Below are 13,380 nucleotides of genomic sequence, written 5' to 3'. Positions count from 1 at the left end.
TGTGATTTTGGTTGCTAGCCTTATAAAAAACAGTCCTATTTCTATGATGCCAAACTCCATAGTCTGTTTCCACAATTGCCAATTTAAACAACTTAGCCCTCCATCCTTTTCCTGTCCCCATCTTGATAATCCAAGCCAAATCATCATCCCATTGGTTCAGGCTGTGGGCAATATGCATCCAGTTTAAGATAGTTTTCCAGACACTTTTAGTTTCCTCACACTCAAAGAAAAGGTGATTATCCGTTTCTTCCTTATCACAAAAACTACACATAATATTATCAATAAACCCAAAACGATGCAATCTACTTCTAGTGGCAAGTCTTCTATGGCAGAGTAACCAGAAAATAAACACAACACATGGCCTAACTGGGTTATGCATACAGAGCTTACTCCAAGGAAGGCGAGGGCCCGAACTGATGGCTTGGTAAACTGCTCCACAAGAAAATTTTTCCTTAAGACACATATCAGTCCACAAATTTTGATGAGCATTGGCTAATTCTCGCACACTTAAGATGTCCTTCATGATCCAAGTAGTCGTGGTTTTTGGCTGCACCTCAAAAACGTTACGGTTTTTCAGGAAATACGAATGCACCCATTTCACCCATAAGCTCTCCGGTTTATTGCAAATATTCCTTAGAAGCTTCAGCATAGTACAAGAATTCCAAGTCCTCAGCTCGATTACCCCCAGCCCTCCATATTTCAGAGGCTTACAAATCGTCGACCAAGCTACAAGACTCTTCCTACTGATTGTATCTTTACCAGTCCAAAGAAAGGATCTACAAATTGCATCAATCTTACTAATAACAACTTTAGGAAGAGGAAAACACATCATCCAATAGTTGGCTAACGCAAAGGATATACTCTTAATCAATTGCAATCTCCCAGCATAAGTCAAGAGTTTAGCTACCGATTTATTATTATTTTTTTAAAAAATTATTTTATTTTTATTATGTTTTGAGAACAAATGCGTATACCATACCGGTACCCGTACAAACACACGGATATTTCACTAGAATACTATATTCTAATGCCAATTAATTTTCTATACTTTATTAATCAATAACTTCAACTATTGATCAAGACAAGTTTTTTGGCAAATGACTTATAATTTGAGACGGAGGGAGAAGTTAAAAAAACTTATGAAACAAGATCAATGATACTATTGATCTAAATATTAAATAATGAAAATTTATCAACTATTTTTTTCAAATATGTAAAAAAGATTAAAGAATTTTATTAAATAATATTGAGTAGAAATTTTAAAATTGTATTAGGTCTTATAAAACAATTGCTTTAAAGTTGTTTTATTTAATTTTTATATTCTCTCAACATTAACGTCTAAGAATGGGTACCCATGCGAACGCTTATAATTTTGCTACTACAAGATATATATATATATATATATATATATATATATATATATATATATATATATATATATATATATATATATATATATATATATATATATATATATATATATATATATATATATATATATATATATATATATATATATATATATATATATATATATATATATTATTCTTTATCAATTTCATTTTTAATTTTATTATGTATCTTTACTGAACGAAATGCATCATAATAATAATATAATAAATTTCTTTTTTCAATAAAAAAAGTACAAAATTAAACAAAATAAATGTGCCTGAACGGGTACCCGTATGAATGCACGGGTATCACGCTGGTTTCTTAGTATAAAAACATGTTCCAATCTCATATTTTACACGTTTGCACCACTTAAAATTCAATACATTTAAAACATATAAGTAATCACATTTTATTGAGCAAATATCATATATTAGCATTTAGGGACATATTTACTTCATAAGTAATCACATAATAAGACATATGGGTAATACTTATTTAGTTATTAACAACATAAATGCACACCATAATGCAGATATGCTCAGACACCCGTGTTCTAAGAATAAGTCATAAGACATTCGGACACTTCACAAAATATGGTAAACATATAATGCAATTTTAAGCTCTTTCATAAAACATTTTTTCACACTTGTTACTATATATCTCTAAGCAACAAGAGGGGTTAGTGGGTGAGATTGATCTATGGGAGGATAGTGTTATAGTTTGAGATTTGAGGTGTATGAGATTTTTTTAGAATGAACTGGAGTGTTTGTAGCCGGTGATAACTTGTAACGCTTCGAGAATAATAAGAAGTACTTTGTAATGCATGTTTTCATCGAAAGAGTTGAGTTATTGGGAGTCATTAAAGCTAGACGAATACCTCCGATGTTCATGTGCTTGATAGTGTCGTCATTATCATCGGGTTTCTCGACAGCCAAAACATGCTCGAATGTGGCATTTAGCCAAAGTTGGAACAACCAGAAAGGTCCAACAAGTAGATAATTAGACCTGGGCTTCAATTTGTCGATACTCAACACTTCTTCTCCTAGGGATTCATAGAGAGAACCTAGAATTAACTGACTCAAGCAGATATCTCCATCCTCATGTAGTTGATTGGCTAGGGTAATGAACCTTTTGGCTACTTTCAAGGATCTACAGTAGAAAATGTATTTCAACAACTAAAATGCCAGGAAAGCAACATGCTCCGAGTCAGATACTTTGGTAGTGGTTTTTTCGTGGTAACGTTTCATGTATTCCGTAAATCCGGCATAGTCTTTATATAAATTAATTGTGTTCTCATCATTGTTCGTTGGGTCAAAAACTTTGCCTGTTGGAAAAAGGCCAGTAATGGCCACTATGTCAAAAATGGTGGGGTGAACATTCCATAAGGGAATTGGAAGGTATTAGTCGAACCCTCATAGAAATAAAGGGAAGTGACCAACATGTTTTGGAAATATGGAGGGCCAACCCTAGACAACTGAATCAGATAAAAGATTCCTCTGTCTTTTCAAGTTTGACCCATTTTCTTTTCGACCTTGTCTAAACATGCAACATAATCTGCATTAACCAAATGAGCAGAACGAAAGACCCTAGAAGTGTGAAACATACATGCTAAGTCTATGGGTTCTTTTTCACTAACCTTAGGTTTAGTATGATGGTACGCATGAAAGAATTCTTTAATCCTATCAAGGTCTCTAGAAGGATCGAGGATTGGATCCATGAAAGCATGGACATTTTTAGCAATAGTAAATGGAGGAAGTACCTAGGTGTCATACCCCAATTTTGACCCTAAGATCCCACTTCATCTGCATTGGATTCAAAAGAGTTTTTTTGAGATACTTGTCCCTTGAAAGATTAATGTATTATCATCATCATTCATCATCTCATTAAGACATCCTCATGCATCATTTCATATCACTAACCTCAAGATACAAAATATATGTGTTTGTTTGTTTGCTCCTTGTTTGGATCAAGGAGCTCAAGTGATTAATTTAATCAGGGTGTTGTGGATTTCAGAATGATTCAAGCTTCTAATATGATTAAGTGATTCCTCTCGTCAATATTCAACTTCAAGTGTGCATCAATTTAAGATCATCAACCTCCAATTCATCTGGTGCACCAAATTTGGGTTATGACCAAGATCATTGGAGTGTTGACTTTTTGACCAAAGCATGATATAATGGTTTGAAACATGATTCAAAGTTCTTATATGCTTCCTCATAGCCTACTCATATGTCTCAATTGGCTAAAGAAGCTTGATCCATTGATATTGGAAGGTTTATAATTCATCTAATGAAAAGTCAACTGCTCAAAGTCAAGCTTTGACTTTTGAGATTTTTGGTCAACCATGGACTTCTCAAGTCAAGAATCATGAAAATATGGTTGATATATTCTTTTGATAAAGCTAAATAAAGAAAATAAAGAAAAATAATCAAAGGATGAAAATTAGGGGTTTGAAATTTTTTCTAAGTTATGAAATCTCATGTTCAAGTATCCAACTTTGCAAGCTTGTAACTTCTTCCTCAAGCAATCATTTTTCATGCCCAAAGGATATACTTATATATGGAATTTCATACTTCAATATTATGGAAACAATGAATCAAAAATCTCACAAGAATTTGAAGTTATGTGTGATCTAGTTGGTGTCTCAAAGTTGTTAAAATGTCATAAACTTATAAATTTTTCTAAGTGTCAAACAACTTTTCCATTCTTGATGGCTAGTTTACTCTAAGATGCAAGTTGTAGTATGTGATATCATATTTCCAAAGACAGCTCCAAGTTTTAAAGGAATAAAGATGGCACCTTAGAGCTGATCTTGAGGTTCATTGTCCTGTCACAAACCATGCCATAACCTATGCAATATGAAAAATATTAGATTATAGGTCCTTGATTGCTTTTAAACTCGGCAAAATGAGAGTTTTAAACAAGAATTTGATGCATTACACAAATGGTTTGAGCATTGTCCAAAGTTTCATGCCATATTTGGAAGATAGGTGTCATTGCCACTTTGAAAAGGTTTACTTTAATCACCAGTTGAACTTAAGCATTACTTGGAAACTTGTAAAAGGGATTTGCATCTGCAAACACTCACCTTAAGCTTGATTACACTCCCCATATCCCTCTTCAACCATCCTAAAAAGCTTGAAGTTATGCCATAGAAGCATAATGCACCATGCACTTCCATTTGAAATCCAACCAAACCAAACTCAACCAAACCTTGATCAAACTTCTTGCTTCTGATCACACACTCATCCAAGATCTTCTATAAATAGAGGGCCCTCTCAGAAGTCAAACATACTAGAATTCACCCATAAATTCTCTAAAAAGATCCATTGTTGCTCCCAAAATCAATTTTTTGAATCTTGCTTCCCTTTTAATTTTTTGTTGAAATAACCATTCAAACATCATCACCACACCACAAATGAACTTATGTATGCATTAGATTGCATATGTAGCCACTAAATCACTCCATCCAAATATCCCATTTTGACCATTGCAAGTTGAGTTGGTTTGAGCAATTCAGATAGTTTCAGACCAAAGTGAGGATTACAACACATTCTTGGAGGTTCAAGGAAGCTAAAGGTATCACTTTGCACCTCCGAAATTGCTTGAATCACCATATCTATCTCCAAAAACAAGGTACGGTTTGCTCAACTTGGAACTCCATATTTTGAGCATCATTTTAATAATTTATTAATACCATTATGTTTTCTTTGACATGGTGAATGAAAGCCATAAGCTATTTGGTATTGATTGATCATGTATATAATTTAATTTCATTTTTAAATGTTAGGGTTCATACGGATTTCACATGATTTTGAATTATTCTTTGAATTTTAATTAAATAAAGGCCATATTTGAATTCGTTGTGAAATTTTGCTTCAGATGATATACTCATATGTCATGTTTGTTTGAGAAATGTTGAAGCTCCATTGATGAATTTTTGAAGTTCTTCGTGAAGAAGATGATCAGAGCTTCGCACAAAATTTGAATTTAAAATGCATTTTGTACTATATATTTGTGGTTGTATTTTAATAAATAGATGTAATAGTCAACCCAGTGGTAAGCACACATGTTTGTGAGTGTACAACATGGGGTTCGAATTCCCCTCGCCTCAGACCTTTTGTTTGTTTTATTTTTCAAAATCATTTGGCACTTTGTTTCTCTTTTAAATTTGTGAAGGCATTCCACTATCACTATGCAACGCATGACCAAGTGGTTATTGTTTTGGGATGTGACCTTAAGGTCAGGAATTCAACACCCCCTTGACCCCATTCTATTTTTTTATCACTTATTTGTTTCCTTTTTCTTGCTATCTTTTAATTTTCTTTAATTTTTCTTTTCTCATTTATTTTTTATTAAAATTTCTTTTATCTTGATTTTATTCTTCTCCTAAGAATACCTTTTGACCTAAAAATATTTTGTATTTTATTTTGACTTTATCATATGTGTTTATTTATACCTTAAAAAAAATCAAAATACTTAATTTAATTTAGTTTAAATTTAGGGTTCTTTAAATTAAAATTAATAAAAACATTAGAATTTATTTTTCTTATCATACAAAAATGCCCCAAAAAATATTTTGATATTTCTTTAATACCTTTATTTAATTATCTTATTACTTAAAAATACATTTGTCTTTGACCATTTCCTTTTGGTTATTTGTACCAATTTTCTTGATGGATACTTGAGCCATGTTGTACCATACTCTTGATGCCTTGATCCTTGTACGCATACCATGAGTTGTTTGAAACCTGAAGTTATTGAAACATGATTTGAATATAAACTTCATTTTGAAACCCTAATTTCACCAAAACCCTAATCCATGTAAACCTTAATACTTTGTTGATTTGAACTGGATACCATGCTTTGATGCTTGTACTTGTTGATCTTTGTGTTTATGCATGATGATCCTTTTAGGTTTTCTCCTTTGATTTTGCCACATTTATGTGATTTCTCTTGTATGCTTAAGGTGTGGTCTTGAGTTTACCATGTTCATATGATTCACCTTGTCTTGTTGTATGGTCTTATGACATGTTATTTGATCTTGATACTTATGCTTGATATACTTTGATGTTGATCATGATCTCATATGACATATCCCTTTGTATGATCCTAATGATGCTTGATATTGTTTGAGATAATTTATCATGATATTTCTTGAGATATTCACTTGCTTGATTCCTCATTGATATTGCTTGTGCCTCTAATCCAAAGGAATGAGATGGTATTGACTAAAATTGTCAAGGTACTCACCTCTTTCTTGTATTTACTTATGCTTTGTATTTCTAAAACTTAGAACCCAAAACTTTTCTTTGCATTTCTAAAGCTTAGCCTTTTAAAACTTGCATTGCATTTCTAAAGCTTAGCCCTTCAAACCTTGCTTTGCATTTCTAAAGCTTAGCCCTTTTAAAACTTTGCTTTGCATTTATAAAGCTCAGCAAATCAAAACCATGCTTTGTACTTCTAAAACTTAGCATCCAAAAACATTATTGCAACTTTGGATTTTATCTTTTAAAAAAACTTTTTAAGGGAACTACAAATGCTCTGACTACCCTATTGCATAAAAAAGGTATGTAGGCACAAGATGCAATGTCTTGCCGAACATACAAAATAAAAACAATTCTTTTTTCACCTCCCCACTCTTTTTACAAACAAAACAACAACAATAAACTTTAAACCAAATACACATATAAACAAGAGGTTCATATAGAGTACTATAAATACATGGGGTGCTAATATCTTCCCTTTGTATAATCAACCCCTGAACCTAGAACTCTGTTTTGTTTTATTAATTTTGTTTTAAAAACTTCTTTGGGTTTTATTTCGCTCTTTTTCCCATTTCTTTTGGAAACAATAAAGTGCGGTGGCGACTTTCACTAAAATACGAGTTAAGTCGATCAATGGGTTAGTCTCAATTTTTCACCTCTACACTGGGATTTGAAGATTCAGAGTTTTTCTTCCTTCAATGGTGGTTCAAGAACATATTCTTGATTTCCAAACACCATGGGAGCACTGAACTTGGCAACGAGAGGCATAACATCTTTAGATTTCTTTTGATTTTTTGTTTTTCAAAGATGAAGTTAATGAGCTCGAGGGTGTAAAGTTTTCAAAGAAAAAGGTTTGAGCTTGCAAGTGATAAAAACCGGGAAGAAGAAGAATAAAAATGGGAAAAGGTTATTTATAATGATGAGAAAAACCTTCAGTTTTGTAATTTAGACAATTGACGCCAAATTTTAGGGCATGTGGCGAGTGCTGGGTGGGTGGAGGTAAACAACTTGATTTTGTGGACCACGTTATCCTAGGAAGGTGGAGCTAGTAAGTAGGGTAGTGGTGGCTGTACGTCTTCAAAATGACAGTTGATGGGAATGCCATGATGTTACTGACGTTAGCGCACTACATCAAATAGTGTGAAAGAAAAGTAGAAAACGCTTCCATCTCCCTCTAGTCGAAAGAGATATTTTAAGGGGAAATTTGTTAGCTAGAATTTTTTCGACAAGCCTCAAATTCTAGCTTAGCTAAGGGGAAGATGAGGAAACTTCAAACAAATGTTTTGGTGATGTTCAAGAGCGTGGTCGACATGCATACTAGCGACATGTCGATGTGAAAGTGGTGAATTAAGGTTTCGAAGTCTAGCCTAGAGAAAGGGTTATGGACTTAGAATTTTTCAAGTAAACCAGTATAGACATTTCGGCCAATGCAATTGATTTGATCAAAATAGTTAAAGGGTACAAACATGGTTGAATAACCATGTATTGGCCTTATCTACATTAAAAGGACGCGTGGAAGCGATTTATTAAAGCAAGAGATATGCGTTGGAGAACGTGACGCTCAGTAGAGAAAAGCCCGCCCATAACATTTATTTGTATTTTAGTATAAATAGTAGTTCCAATAAGAGAATTGGGATGTCAAATTTACTACCAAACTCACAAAACTCAGAGTACCAAGCAAAGAGAGAAATGAGTTCCAAGAGTGAAATGTATGTTTGATCACCAATTTCCATTTATGTAAAGCTTTACTTTCAAATTTACTTTACGTTTATGTGTTTTTCATGGCCGAACCCTTTAATTTTTTTATCAAAATTTCACTTTAACTTGCTTCTATTTTTATAACGTAATTTCGATCATTGTCGAAACCACTCACATTTTTACTATTTTCACATTATTTGGAAAATTTCACGCACATTATTTTGAGAATCCCTAGTCGGTCTCGCTGGTAACTTTTAACAAGAGACCAGGAGTGTTTACTAGTTTTTAGGGTAAACATGTGATTAGTCGACATGTCTCGTTGAAGTGCCCATGACGAGATAAATGTGTCTCTCAATAGCGATACAAGCATGTGGATGAAAAAGTTTCCACTTGAGGGGGAGCATAGTGGATGGACTCACACTTGAGGGTGAGATTATTGAGAAACAAGTGTAAGTTGTGTTGAGAAACAAGTGTGAGTTCTAAATCCCACATTGCTTAGAAAAAAAGGAGGTTGAACACTTTATGAGTGAGAGAGTCCATACACCTATCACCTTAAGGTTTTGGGTGAATATGTGTTGTCTCTCTAATTTGTTTGGGTGAGTCTTTGACCTTTAGGTGAGTCTTTGACCCAATGTGAATGCTTCCTCTTCATGATGACCCAACATATAGTTGACCCATAAGAGGTTTCATGTCTTGTCTGAATGGGGTTTGTTGAATTAATATCTCATCTTTTCGATACTGGTGAGGTGACTTCATTTGTATGGTATAAATTTTCCAAGTGGTTGAGCTGGTTAATGATTCTCTAAGTAATCCTTGGTCTATTTTTCATCTTTTTATCTCTATTGGAGGTAGGAAGGGAGCTAGTAATGGTTTTGCTATGATATGCCATTTGTTGTTCGGTTGATCTGGATTTTCCAAAATAATATACTTTTCTAATTCATCAACAAATGTGGAAGAAAATAGCATTTTTTAGTTTAGAAATGATATCTTGATAGGTTTATGCCTAACTCTTGTATTTTTTAACTAGAGAACCCTATCGTATGTTTGGACTAAAAACGGGTTGAGAGTCTTTAATCTTGTTCTTGTTCACATGGTATATTGTTCTTGTGATTTTTGGAGCATTTTGTTTCAGTTAATTGATGGTTTAGCTGGATTGAGATCTAACCCATATCTCCTTGTAGGTATTCGGCCTTTTGGTGGTTATGTGTTTTTTTGTTGTTGTTAATCACTAAAGTGGTCAAATTCATTGAAGTTTATAATTTTAAATTGTGCAAATTGAACTTTGATTTGGATTTTATGTGAATTATTTATGCTTGGTGAAATTTATTATTATAAGACATATAAAGATCAATTGGAAATGAATCACGACTTATGACTTTTGAACTCTAAGTCTAATGTAGTTATTGAATGTTGTGAAATTCATTGAAAAAAATATCATGAAAGATAAGAAATTCGAGATTCCCACAAATGAAGAACCTCGTGAGGAAGGTTGTCAACAAATTATTTAAACACAAACCGAAAGTTCGTCAATGATTGTTAAAAAATAACTCGAACTTAGAATAAGCAGAAAGTCTGAAAGGCTAAGGATTTATGACCGAATACAATTGATTGTTGACATATTTCTTTTATCTAGTAGAAGAAAATAGTGAGAATTTTGTTCTTCATATTCCTATTATTCTTCAAGTGGAAGATGATCCTAAGAATTACAATGAAGAAGTAACTTCAAGGGACTTCTATTGAAATAATGTTATCCAAGACGAAATGGATTCAATAATGTCAAACCATACTTGGTAACTTATTGATCTACCTAAAGGATCAAGATCCATTGGATGGAAGTGAGTGTTTAGAAGGAAATATCATAGTGATGGTATACTACACACCTACAAGGGTAGATTAATGACCAATGGTTTGGACAAAAGGAAGGTGTTAATAATTTTGACCCATGTACTCTAGTAGCAAACACAACAAAAATTAGAGTTTCATTTGCATTAATTTCTTTGCATGACCTTATTGTTCATCAAAAGGATGTCAAAATGACATTCCTAAATGGATATCTCAATGAGGAGATTTACATGGAGAAATCAGAAAGTTATGTGCTTCATGGTAATGGACAAAAGGTGTGGAAGCTTGTCAAAGCTTTGTATGGATTAAAACAAGCACCGAAACAATGACATCAAAATTTTGACTTTGTCATTGCAAATTCACAAATTCGAGGGAGACACACAACTTGGAGGGAGACCTTTCAATCTTATCAAAACCAAAAATCAAGAGTTTGTTATCATAAAAAATGGGGAGATTGTGAAGAATAGATTTTATATCTAGTTTTGATGAAGACAAAGATTATCAAAGAAGAAAAGGATCAAAAGTGTCATGCACATCAATGATGAAGTTGATCAAGAAGTTTTAGCATAAAAATTCAAGTGAAAAATTTGAGAGAAGTGAACATAACTAAGGTACTCATTGCAATTTATTCTACTATTTTAAATTGCTCATAATTTCATCTTTCACTTAATCTAAAAACCTTCTTGTATCATCATGCATGATTATCTAAAAATTGTTCTTTATCTAATTCTTATGACAAGTGTTTGTACACAAAGTCGTGTGAGAATATTGTGATATTCCTTTGTCTCCATGTTGATTATATGATTGATCACTGGCAACAAAATGAATGGAATTTTAGAAACAAAGAGGTTTCTAACTTCCACATTCAAGATGAAAGATATTGGATTACTTGACACAATTTTAGAGATCAAGCTAAAGCAAAATAGTGGGGGTTATTAACTTAGTCAAACACGGTATATTGAGAAAATGTTTGATAAGTTCAAACACTTACGCTTTAAGGAAGTAAATACTCCATTTGATCCTAGTGTCGAATATCGAAGAATGATGGAAGAGTTGTAACTCAATTGAAATATACAATTATATTTGGTTTTCTAAAGCAATTGATGCAATGTACTAGACCCGACATAACATTTGCAGTTAGTAAATGAGTAGATTTACTAGCAATCAAAATGGTGAGCATTGGAAGGCCATCACAAGGCTTTTCAATTATGTTTTAAAAACTAAAATCTTGACCTCCATTATGGTAGGTGTCATATTAGAAGGATATGCCAATGCGAGTTGGATATCAAGTGTCAGAGATCATACATTTACAATTAAGTGGATAATTACACTAGATGGAAGTGTAATATCTTGAAAGAGCAAGAAACAAACACGTATGAATGTTTTGACCATGGGACCATATTTTGTGTCTCTCATTTTCGTGGGTCAAGAAGCTGAATGATTGAGGGACTTTCCGTTAAAAGTTCCATTAGCTAAAGAAAATGTTTCAAGGGTGCTGATACATTGTGGTAGTTTAGCCACTTTAGCTAGAGCATGCAAAAAGGTGTATAATAGAAAGTATATGCAAGTTAGGACTTAGACATTCTTTCGTGTGAAAATGGATTGATAATGAAATTATTTCATTCACATATATACGGTCGATCTATAATTTGAATGATTCATTTACTAAACTATTGGCCAAAGATTTAGTAAAGACAACCTCGAGAGGTGTGAGGTTGAAACTCCTTGAATAAGTGTTCCGACAATGATAGCAGCTTAATCTAAAGTTAATACATCTTAACCTAAGATTCAATGGGTAACAACAAATCATTGATTTGGAAGTTGGTTCAACATTTTGTGGCAATGTTGACTATTACATAATTGAGGGTTGGGTTTTTAAAAAAAACTCTTAATGAAGTTCTATATCGAGGAGGATATGTATCTCAAGAAATAGATATAAATTGAACTTCACCTATATGAATTTCAAGATGGTGTCGTCTTAATGTGAGAGTTGGAGTTTCTCTCATAAAAAAATCATGAAAACAGTAAAAGCACATGGCCATAAATAGTGCTAGGCGAGATATGTAGGCTAAGAACCGTTAAAGGGTGTGTGTATAGTAACGCCAGTCTGATCACATGGGATAACGGTTCTAAGCATAGCTACATAACGTTCCGATTAGGCTTTGCGTTCTCTTTACTAAGTGACTTATATAAACCTCATTCTAGATTCAAAATTTCATAACAAAAATGTACATCCTCTTCACCAAAATTTCCAAACACTCTTCGCTACATTCGAGTTTTCGTTGGTCTTGAGCAAACTCGACATAGGCTGAATTATCCTGGGTATTCCCGCGTAGAAACTCTAAGACAATTTGAGAGTGCTTGAAATACTATAAGGAAAGTGATTCGCTCACGATTCTAGCCTTGATCCATTTTGATTTAAATTGATTTTCTAACACTCTCTCATAATTCATATGGAACAAAGAAAAATCAAAACGAAATTAAGTAAGGAGAAGTGTAACACGTACCGTGGGTGATGCGACGACGAGGATGATAGAGGGCAGTGTTGGTGGCTTTCGTGAGTGGCAAAGGGAGGCTCTCGACCGATTTTGGCGGTTGAGTATGGTGTAACAACATCGATCGAACAAATTTAGTATCTTATCACCACATATCCAAATGACCCACAACTTTGGGTGTTTGATTTTTTTGAGTAGTTATTGAAGTTCATTGACATCTTCACAAAATCGTTTGCGTGGAGAATGAGGAAGGACAAGAATGATGAAGGAGATAAATGACGAAAGAGAAGAAAAACCTTGCACTACAACGTGAAAATGGAGTATGAGAATAATAAAATCATAAAACTTTAATATAATGCAATATGCTTAGTCACAAATGCTAAAAAAAAACTTTATTGTCATGTCAGATTATCCAATTTATCGCTTTTACACTCAAATTAACAGAATGAATCAACCTGAATAACAAAAATTTTGTTAAAGAACTTGGTTGTAACGTTTATTAATAAAATTAAGTTATTGAAGTTAAGGCTAAATAAAACCAAAAAAAACATGTTGCGGTTATACATCATATCTTCATTCATTATTTGGTAACCAATGTGACACTGAATAGTTCTTTGTTAAAATTGAGATTAAAAGATATCATTAAGACAAAAGCTTACTATCTTTTCTTCAAAGAGAAGATTTAA

Source organism: Vicia villosa, linkage group LG1, assembly GCF_029867415.1.
Source record: "Vicia villosa cultivar HV-30 ecotype Madison, WI linkage group LG1, Vvil1.0, whole genome shotgun sequence".
Taxonomy (NCBI): Eukaryota; Viridiplantae; Streptophyta; class Magnoliopsida; order Fabales; family Fabaceae; genus Vicia; species Vicia villosa.
The sequence above is the reverse complement of the archived record's forward strand: the minus strand, read 5'-3'. Positions refer to the sequence as shown.